The 10,035-nt window shown below is 41.1% G+C and overlaps 1 non-coding gene across 1 annotated transcript; it reads left to right on the plus strand.

Moving 5' to 3' along the window:
- The first annotated feature begins 541 nt into the window (after positions 1–541).
- On the plus strand, positions 542–648 carry LOC114372785. The gene has a single exon (XR_003658348.1). It is a non-coding gene; the product is annotated as a small nucleolar RNA R71 (small nucleolar RNA).
- Positions 649–10,035: the final 9,387 nt, after the last annotated feature.

Consider the following 10,035-nt stretch of genomic DNA (forward strand, 5'->3'; position numbering starts at 1 on the left):
TTGCTGAGGGCTGGACCATCTGAGGTTACGGTGATTCCTCCATCCAGGGTTGTATCTGTTGCTGGAAAGGTCATAATTGCTCTGCTGTGGTTGATTTTGCTGCTGAGGTTGAGGAGGTCTATTGTAAATATTTGCAGCATAAGCTTCAGGCTACTCAATTGCTCCAGGTTGCTGCATGGAAGGGCAAAGGTCTGTATGGTGGTCAGCAGAGGAGCACAAACCACAAACCCTTGCGACAGGTACAGATTTCTGATTCAAGGCCAGCTGGGTTACCAAGTTAACCAATGCATCCAGTTTGCCTTCAAGCTTCTTAGTTTCAGATGATGCAGATGGGTTTGTAGCTACCTCATGCACTCCTCTAATGACTATGGCATCATTTCTGGTGCTAAACTGCTGGGAGTTGGAGGCCATCTTCTCAATTAAATTTCTGGCTTCAGCAGGAGTCATGTCTCCAAGGGCTCCACCACTGGCAGCATCTATCATACTTCTCTCCATATTACTGAGTCCTTCATAAAAATATTGGAGAAGAAGCTGTTATGAAATCTGATGGTGGGGGCAACTGGCACATAGTTTCTTAAATCTCTCCCAGTACTCATACAGGCTCTCTCCACTGAGTTGTCTAATACCTGAGATATCCTTCCTGATGGTTGTGGTCCTGGAAGCAGGGAAAAATTTCTCTAAGAATACTCTCTTAAGGTCATCCCAGCTCGTGATGGACCTTGGAGCAAGGTAATACAGCCAGTCCTTTGCCACTCCCTCTAATGAATGAGGAAAAGCCTTCAGAAATATGTGATCCTCTTGGACATCTGGGGGTTTCATGGTGGAGCAGACAATGTGAAATTCTTTCAAATGTTTGTGGCGGGTCTTCACCTGCAAGGCCATGAAACTTTGGAAGCAAATGAATTAGTCCAGTTTTAAGAACATATGGGACATCCTCATCAGGGTATTGGATGCACAAGCTTTCGTAGGTGAAATCAGGTGCAGCCATTTCCCTTAGAGTCCTCTCACGAGGTGGAGGTTGTGCCATGTTCCTTCCCTTTGATCACTAAACATGCTTTAGGTACTCCAAACCTGAAAACAGATTAGACCTGACAAAGTCCGCGACAACTTTAACATCATTAGTTCTAGTGGGCTTGGCTTCCACCCATTTTGAAACATAGTCAACTGCAAGGAGAATGTAAACATAACCAAAAGAGACAGGAAAAGGACCCATGAAATCTATACCCCAGACATCAAACACCTCACAGAATAGCATAGGTTGCTGAGGCATTTGTTGTCGCCATGTAAGTGTATTTCCTGCTCTCTGACACTGCTCCACAAGTGCTGCAGATCTTCCACGCATCTTTAAAGATGGTGGGCCAATAAAAACCACAATCAAGCACTTTGCGAGCTGTCCTTTTAACACCCAGATGACCTCCCGGTGCGGAAGAATGACAGAACTGCAGGACTGAGTCAGTCTCATGATCTGGAATGCACCCTCTAATGACCTGATCACTGCACAATTTCCACAAGTAGGGGTCATCCCAAATAAAATACTTAGCATCACTTTTAATTTTATCTTTTTGGCCTTAGATGCTAAGGGAGGAAAAACAGAGGCAACTAAATAATTGACAAGTTTAGCAAACCAGGGAGAAGAAAGAGAGTCAGAAATACTATACAATATATACAAATGATCATCCGGGAAATCATCCCGAAATAGGTGAATCTGCATCAGAGACACGTTCGATCCGACTCAAATGATCAGCAACTAGATTTTGTGCTCCGCTCCTATCACGGATCTCCAAGTCAAACTCTTGGAGCCAGAGCATCCATTGGATCAACCTAGGCTTAGAATCAGCCTTCTTCAACAAGTACTTTAGAGCTGCATGGTCAGTATAAACAATAATGCGAGTACCAAGCAAATAAGATCGAAATTTTTCAAGGAGCAAAAACTATGGCTAGAAGTTCTTTCTCAGTAGTAGTATAATTTGCTTGGGCAGCATCTAAAGTCCTAGAAGCATAATATATCACCCTGGGCAATTTATCAATTTTCTGAGCAAGGACAGCCCCAATGCATAATTTGATGCATCACACATAAGCTCAAAAGGGGCTGTCCAATCGGGTGCCTGGATGATGGGGTGGTAGTCAACGCTCTTTTGAGGCAATAAAAAGCCTCTTTGCATCTGTCATTAAAGTCAAACTCACCTCCTTTTGCAACAAGTTGGACAGTGAAGGGCTACTTTGCTAAAAATCCCTTATAAAGCGCCTGTAGAATCCTGCATGACCAAGAAAAGATCGCACCTCTCACACACAAGAGGGGTAAGGCAATTGTGAAATAACAGAAATTTTTTGCAGGATCTACTTCAATACCCTTATTGGAAAATAATGTGGCCTAAAACTATACCTTGCTCAACCATAAAATGACATTTTTTCAAATTTAGAACAAGTTAGTTTCAATGCATCTATTTCAAAACTTTTTCCAAACTATTCAAAACACCATCAAAGAGGATCCATATACAGTGAAATCATCCATAAAACACCTCTATGCAATTTTCTAAAAATCACTAAAATACTAATCATGCACCGCTGGAAGGTACCAGGGGCATTGCACAGGCCGAAAGGCATCCTCCTATAAGCAAAAGTGCCAAAGGGGTAGGTGAATGTGGTCTTTTCCTGATCCTCAGGAGCAATAGTAATTTGCATATAACCAGAAAAACCATCAAGGAAACAGTAGTGGGATTTACCTGCCAGGCGTTCAAGGATCTGGTCAATGAATGGCAGGGGAAAATGGTCCTTTTTTGGTAACCTGGTTCAGCCTCCTATAGTCAATGCAGACTCTCCAACTGTTCTGCACACCGAGTAGGAATCAGCTCCTCCTTTCATTTCTGATCACTGTGAGGCCAGTCTTCTTCGGGACTACCTGGACGGGACTCACACCATTGCTATCGGAGATAGGATAAATGATTCCAGCTTGCAAAAGCTTGGTTATCTCGTTCTTCACTACATCAAGAATCACCGGGTTGAGTCTTCTCTGTGGTTGTCTTACCGTTTAGCTCCATCCTCTAAATTATTTGATGCATACATGTGGATGGGCTAATACCAGGAATGTCCGCCCAGGGTCCAGCCTATAGCCTTCTTATGCTTCTTGAGAACTGACAACAACTTCTCCTCTTGCTCATCAGCAAGGGAGGCAGATATAATCACTGGAAAACTCTTGCTATCATCCAAGTAAGCGTATTTTAAATTTGATGGCAGAGGCTTCAATTCTGGTGTGGTCGGCTGGACAGTGGTGGAAGGGGATCGCCCAAAACGAAATAAACACTGAACAACATAAAATAAAATTGCGAAATTTCCTAATTAGATATTAATAAGGTAAGCGCTGCTTTATTTGCCCTCTTCAAGTCCACAACTAAATTCCGGATTAAGCCCAATGTTTCATTAATTCCTGAAATTAGATTAAAACATCAAATTAGCTAAATGAGCCCAAATAATAAAACTGCCTAATTAATTGACAATTAAGACCAATCAATAATTAAAATGGTGCAAAAAGGGTTTAGAAAATAGAAGAAAATGATGGCACATCAAAACCCCCATACTTAGCCTTTTGCACTCCTGGGCAAAATGAAACAAAGAACAAATCCAAGGATATCAAAGAGAGACAAACAAACACATTCATATATTTCTCAATGAACATCAAGGAATGAAAGGAATGGGTAACATCTAACATAAGGAAATCCAAAAAGTCAAGACATTCATGAAAATCATCCAAGCAACCCAATCATGGCAAAATAGTTAATCAGCTCAAGAATGAAAAGTGATAAAGCCTCACAAGATATACACTCTATCTCTCAAGTGTCTAGGCTACTATTTACCCTCAAAGCACCCATGAAAGCAAACACCACATAGACTTGGCAAGATTCTAAAATTGACAATCAACCCACAAACACAAGCACATGAGGATCAAAAGGTCTTTTAAGGTTGTAATGGGGCCAAGGACAAGGTATGGAGAAATATGGAATAAGTGGCTAAATCCCAAAGGAATAGAGGAGCAAAGGGGAATAAGTGCATATTAAGAAAAAATAAGAAAATAAAAAGAATTAAAGATAAAAATTAAACATGAAGAGTAGAACCAAGAGTTTCATCATTCTTGTGCCATTTAAGATCTTATTCACTCAACTTTATTGCTTTTCTTTTTCTTTTTTCGAATATTTTTTTTTTATTCTATAGCCTTTGAGAAACAACATTTCATTCAGCATGTCCAACATTTAACCAATATACAATGTACATCAAGTATGGCCCAAAATACATCATGAAGCATAGCCAACAAAACAAGTTGTCCAATGAAACAAAAACCCCCCACACTTATTCCAAAACAATTCCAAAGCTCCAAAATTCCTTAAGGATATGGTGATATCATGGTTTTTCACTTAAGGCTTGTAGTGAGCTTCAAAACAAGGAAAGGGAAACAAGGCTCAAAAGGGCTATCAAAGGAATTAATTCAAGGTAAGTCCATTTGGCTAGAAGCTTATAAGAACAAAATTGCCTCAATCATTTCCAAATATGCATGTGAATTAGGACGCATCAACAAGAATCAAGCCAAGGCTATTGTGCAAGCAATCAATGGGGCAAAACACACCAAATGATTATGATGATGGATGGCTCAAATTCTCACAAAGGTAAACTCATCACTTTCAAATTGAGCTTTCAAAACTATCATGACATGTAGAGAAGAATCAAGGATTTCAAGTCACAAAATGTCAAGAACTTTTATTTTCAAAACAATTACCCATTTCTTGAACATATCCTATAATTCAAAGAAAAACATGCAAATTCGTACGTGCACACAAAATTGACCCAAAATATTAAACTGAAAATCCGACGAAACTAACAACATTAACAAATTAACACAACTAACAAATTAACAAAACCAACAAAACTAGCAAAACCAAAGAACACTCCCCCCCATACTTAAACAACACATTGTCCTCAATGTAGCACAATTAAAAGATTAAAAACAATTAAATCATCAAAGAGAATCGGACAAGTGTAATAGAAGCAAAGAAGGAGATAGGAAAAGAAAAACTCCCTAAGTCATGGTGGAGGAAGAGTAGGGTGGAGTAAGGAAGTCTCTTCCACCACTACGTCCACTAAAGAAGGGTTCGTGAGGAATGGCTTAAGTCGATGTCCGTTGACCTTGAAGCTCTTGTTTGTGGAGTCGCTTTTGATCTCAACTGTACCATAAGGAAAAACATTAGTAACAACAAAAGGACCAATCCACTTAGACCTCAACTTACCACTCATGAGTCCAAGCCTAGAATTATACAATAACACTTTTTGCCCAACCACGAAGTCTTTTTTAACTATCATACTATTATGGAACTTCTTGGTCTTTTCTTTGTAGAACTTGGCATTCTCGTAGGCTTCTAGGCGGATTTCATCTAACTCACTCAGTTGCAACTTCCTTTCCTCGCCAGCTTGATCCATAGAGAAGTTGCAAGTCTTCACTGCCCAGTATGCTTTGTGCTCAATTTCCACTGGAAGATGACATGCCTTTCCAAAGACAACCCGATAAGGAGACATTCCTATGGGTGCTTTGTAGGCAGTCCGATGTGCCCAGAGAGCATCATCAAGCCTGGTACTCCAATCTTTCCTGCTTGGCTGCACAATCTTCTCTAGAATTCTCTTGATTTCCCTGTTAGAAATTTCTGCCTGTCCATTAGTCTGGGGGTGGTATGGTGTGGATACCCTGTGTACCACCCCGTACTTTTTAAGCAGGGCATGCATTGTCCTGTTGCAAAAATGGGTTCCTTGATCACTAACAATTGCTTTAGGTACTCCAAACCTGAAAACAGATTAGACCTGACAAAGTCCGCGACAACTTTAACATCATTAGTTCTAGTGGGCTTGGCTTCCACCCATTTTGAAACATAGTCAACTGCAAGGAGAATGTAAACATAACCAAAAGAGACAGGAAAAGGACCCATGAAATCTATACCCCAGACATCAAACACCTCACAGAATAGCATAGGTTGCTGAGGCATTTGTTGTCGCCATGTAAGTGTATTTCCTGCTCTCTGACACTGCTCACAAGTGCTGCAGATCTTCCACGCATCTTTAAAGATGGTGGGCCAATAAAAACCACAATCAAGCACTTTGCGAGCTGTCCTTTGAACACCCAGATGACCTCCCGGTGCGGAAGAATGACAGAACTGCAGGACTGAGTCAGTCTCATGATCTGGAATGCACCGTCTAATGACCTGATCACTGCACAATTTCCACAAGTAGGGGTCATCCCAAATAAAATACTTAGCATCACTTTTAATTTTATCTTTTTGGGCCTTAGATGCTAAGGGAGGAAAAACAGAGGCAACTAAATAATTGACAATGTTAGCAAACCAGGGAGAAGAAAGAGAGTCAGAAATACTATACAATATATACAAATGATCATCCGGGAAATCATCCCGAATAGGTGAATCTGCATCAGAGACACGTTCGATCCGACTCAAATGATCAGCAACTAGATTTTGTGCTCCGCTCCTATCACGGATCTCCAAGTCAAACTCTTGGAGCCAGAGCATCCATTGGATCAACCTAGGCTTAGAATCAGCCTTCTTCAACAAGTACTTTAGAGCTGCATGGTCAGTATAAACAATAATGCGAGTACCAAGCAAATAAGATCGAAATTTTTCAAGAGCAAAAACTATGGCTAGAAGTTCTTTCTCAGTAGTAGTATAATTTGCTTGGGCAGCATCTAAAGTCCTAGAAGCATAATATATCACCCTGGGCAATTTATCAATTTTCTGAGCAAGGACAGCCCCCAATGCATAATTTGATGCATCACACATAAGCTCAAAAGGGGCTGTCCAATCGGGTGCCTGGATGATGGGGGTGGTAGTCAACGCTCTTTTGAGGCAATAAAAAGCCTCTTTGCATCTGTCATTAAAGTCAAACTCCACCTCCTTTTGCAACAAGTTGGACAGTGGAAGGGCTACTTTGCTAAAATCCCTTATAAAGCGCCTGTAGAATCCTGCATGACCAAGAAAAGATCGCACCTCTCACACACAAGAGGGGTAAGGCAATTGTGAAATAACAGAAATTTTTGCAGGATCTACTTCAATACCCTTATTGGAAATAATGTGGCCTAAAACTATACCTTGCTCAACCATAAAATGACATTTTTCAAAATTTAGAACAAGGTTAGTTTCAATGCATCTATTCAAAACTTTTTCCAAACTATTCAAACAACCATCAAAAGAGGATCCATATACAGTGAAATCATCCATAAACACCTCTATGCAATTTTCTAAAAAATCACTGAAAATACTAATCATGCACCGCTGGAAGGTACCAGGGGCATTGCACAGGCCGAAAGGCATCCTCCTATAAGCAAAAGTGCCAAAGGGGTAGGTGAATGTGGTCTTTTCCTGATCCTCAGGAGCAATAGTAATTTGCATATAACCAGAAAAACCATCAAGGAAACAGTAGTGGGATTTACCTGCCAGGCGTTCAAGGATCTGGTCAATGAATGGCAGGGGAAAATGGTCCTTTTTGGTAACCTGGTTCAGCCTCCTATAGTCAATGCAGACTCTCCAACTGTTCTGCACCCGAGTAGGAATCAGCTCCTCCTTCTCATTTCTGATCACTGTGAGGCCAGTCTTCTTCGGGACTACCTGGACGGGACTCACCCATTGGCTATCGGAGATAGGATAAATGATTCCAGCTTGCAAAAGCTTGGTTATCTCGTTCTTCACTACATCAAGAATCACCGGGTTGAGTCTTCTCTGTGGTTGTCTTACCGGTTTAGCTCCATCCTCTAAATTTATTTGATGCATACATGTGGATGGGCTAATACCAGGAATGTCCGCCAGGGTCCAGCCTATAGCCTTCTTATGCTTCTTGAGAACTGACAACAACTTCTCCTCTTGCTCATCAGCAAGGGAGGCAGATATAATCACTGGAAAACTCTTGCTATCATCCAAGTAAGCGTATTTTAAATTTGATGGCAGAGGCTTCAATTCTGGTGTGGTCGGCTGGACAGTGGTGGAAGGGGATGGTTTCTCAGCCTTTACCTCATAAAGAAAGTCAGAGGTATGTGTACTTCCTGAAACATGGTTAGTCCTATCTGACTCTATAAAATCAATCTCAAGAGGTAAAACACCACCACCAGGCATGCAATCAATATTACTCTCAGATTCACTCTCAGCATTAAATTCAGACATATGATCAAGTACAATTTCAGACTCAATGCATGAAGAGTGAGAGGCATGCAGATTAGAATAAAGATCAGTCATGTATTCATCAACAACATGGTCAATTATTTCAGCACGAAATACAGAAAGATCTTCAGATGGGTATTTCATAGCATCCAGAATATTAAAATGAACAGTTATATCACCAAACTCCATGGACAGTGTGCCTGCATAAACATCTATCTTAGTTCTAGCAGTTTTCATAAAGGGTCTGCCTAGAATGATGGGAACTGATCCTTGAGAAAATCCATCTTCCATATTCAAAATATAAAAATCAACAGGGAAAATCAGTTCACCAACTCTAACTAAGACATGTTCTATGAAACCAACAGGGTAGGCAACACTTCTATTAGCTAAATGAATTACCACATCAGTTGACTGCAAGGGGCCTAAAGATAGAGAATTAAAAATAGACAGAGGCATAACACTAACAGAAGCTCCTAAATCTAGCATGGCATTGTCAAACTTACTATTCCCTATGATACAAGGTATGCTGAATGTACCTGGATCTTTGCATTTTTCAGGAATTTGAGGAACAAATTTACCAATCAATGCGGAGACATTTCTGCCCATGTTAATCCGTTCACTTCCTTTAAGCTTCCGCTTATTAGTGCACAGCTCCTTCAAGAATTTGGCATATCTTGGAATTTGCTTTATTGCATCCAACAGAGGTATGTTTACCTCTACCTTTCTAAATGTTTCCAAGATCTCTTTCTCTGCCTCTTCCATTTTTTTGTTGGAAACTGCTCTTGGAGGGAATGGAAGAGGGGGAATGTGCTGCTTCTGCAAATCAGAATTACCTGTGGAAGAAGATTCACCTGCAAAGAAATTGTTAGGTAAATTTTTGTCATCACCTTTTTCTGGAATAGAGTGAAGTTTGGCAGGTTCATTTGCAGATGAGGAAGGTGCTACGGGTTGAGGTCCTTGACATTGCTTTCCCGACCTCAATGAAATGGCACTAACATTTTTGGGATTTTGGACAGCTTGAGAAGGCAGCTTGTCAGAATTCTGGGACTGTTGTTGATTCAATTGGGTAGCCAATTGTCCCATCTGATTGGTTAAGCTCTGAATGGAGGCTCTGGTCTCTTGCTGAAACTGCATGTTTTGCATAGTCATTTGCCTCACAAGTTCTTCGAGGGAAGGTTGTGGAGGGGCCTCAACTGTTGGTTGTTTCTGGGGTTGTTGCTGTTGTTGGATTGGTGGAGGAATGTATGGTCTGCTTGGGCCAACAACATTTTGGAAGGAAGGAGCAAGCTGCTGTTGTTGTTGCTGAGGGCTGGACCATCTGAGGTTACGGTGATTCCTCCATCCAGGGTTGTATCTGTTGCTGGAAAGGTCATAATTGCTCTGCTGTGGTTGATTTTGCTGCTGAGGTTGAGGAGGTCTATTGTAAATATTTGCAGCATAAGCTTCAGGCTACTCAATTGCTCCAGGTTGCTGCATGGAAGGGCAAAGGTCTGTATGGTGGTCAGCAGAGGAGCACAAACCACAAACCCTTGCGACAGGTACAGATTTCTGATTCAAGGCCAGCTGGGTTACCAAGTTAACCAATGCATCCAGTTTGCCTTCAAGCTTCTTAGTTTCAGATGATGCAGATGGGTTTGTAGCTACCTCATGCACTCCTCTAATGACTATGGCATCATTTCTGGTGCTAAACTGCTGGGAGTTGGAGGCCATCTTCTCAATTAAATTTCTGGCTTCAGCAGGAGTCATGTCTCCAAGGGCTCCACCACTGGCAGCATCTATCATACTTCTCTCCATATTACTGAGTCCTTCATAAAAATATTGGAGAAGAAGCTGTTATGAA

This window comes from Glycine soja, chromosome 10 (assembly GCF_004193775.1).
Source record: "Glycine soja cultivar W05 chromosome 10, ASM419377v2, whole genome shotgun sequence".
Lineage (NCBI taxonomy): Eukaryota > Viridiplantae > Streptophyta > Magnoliopsida > Fabales > Fabaceae > Glycine > Glycine soja.